Raw genomic sequence first — 240 nt, forward strand, 5'->3', positions numbered from 1 at the left:
TTATATTAGGCCACGTGACCCTGGCCGACCTTTGCTGCCAGTGTCCGCCACAGTCAGCGTCTGAGAGCAGGTTTCGGGCTGGCCGCGCAGCGTCGGTTTCCCTTGTTTTTGTCCTGCTTCTCGCTTTTTGTGTTTTTGGGGGCGTGGGCGGCTCTCGCGCCTATTTTAACTTCTTGGTTTTTTTTCTAACTTTCTTTCTCTTGTTTGGGGTATTTCTCTCCCTATTTTCTTCTCTTTTCT

The sequence above is a fragment of the Penaeus monodon genome, chromosome 30, assembly GCF_015228065.2.
Source record: "Penaeus monodon isolate SGIC_2016 chromosome 30, NSTDA_Pmon_1, whole genome shotgun sequence".
In the NCBI taxonomy this organism is placed as follows: Eukaryota; Metazoa; Arthropoda; class Malacostraca; order Decapoda; family Penaeidae; genus Penaeus; species Penaeus monodon.